The sequence below is a fragment of the Rhagoletis zephyria genome, unplaced genomic scaffold (genome assembly GCF_001687245.7).
Source record: "Rhagoletis zephyria isolate East Lansing unplaced genomic scaffold, Rhagoletis_zephyria_1.1 Rzeph_scaffold_00158, whole genome shotgun sequence".
NCBI classification, from domain to species: Eukaryota; Metazoa; Arthropoda; class Insecta; order Diptera; family Tephritidae; genus Rhagoletis; species Rhagoletis zephyria.
Window position 1 is genome coordinate 302 of NW_016157242.1, and position 541 is coordinate 842.

Consider the following 541-nt stretch of genomic DNA (forward strand, 5'->3'; position numbering starts at 1 on the left):
ACATTGATTTGATCCGTTTTAGTGAGTTAAAAAAGGGGAACAGATTTGTATGAGATTTCTTTTCGTATAAATATGCTCTAATTATCGAGAAGTACGCCTTCCTCTTTTGCAAATATATCCAATCAGAAGTATATAAAATGTGGATATCTTTAAAACAGGAGCAGCTAGGATTTCAATTTAAGCGGATTCTTAACCTTAAGATATCAACAAATACAACCCTGCTTTCAGATTTTGTCGACATTTTTATGCAACCTATCTTCGCTTCCTGCGCACCGTGTGTGGTTGTTGGTTTTGTTGGTTGTTTGTTAATTTTTCTATTATTAGAATGTTTAACTTTTTAGGTGTGCTCGTCCTTAAGTTATTTGTTTTTTGTTATTTTATGGCCTTATAACAATTATATTCAACAATTTTTATTGAGCTCGAGACCGTTTTTTAATGAAAATTTATTGTGGAGAAACAACAATAATTTGAAAAAAATGGTAGAAGTGATAGCTATTTTGGATATCACCACATTTCCTCATCAGACTTCTTTCAGTAGGAT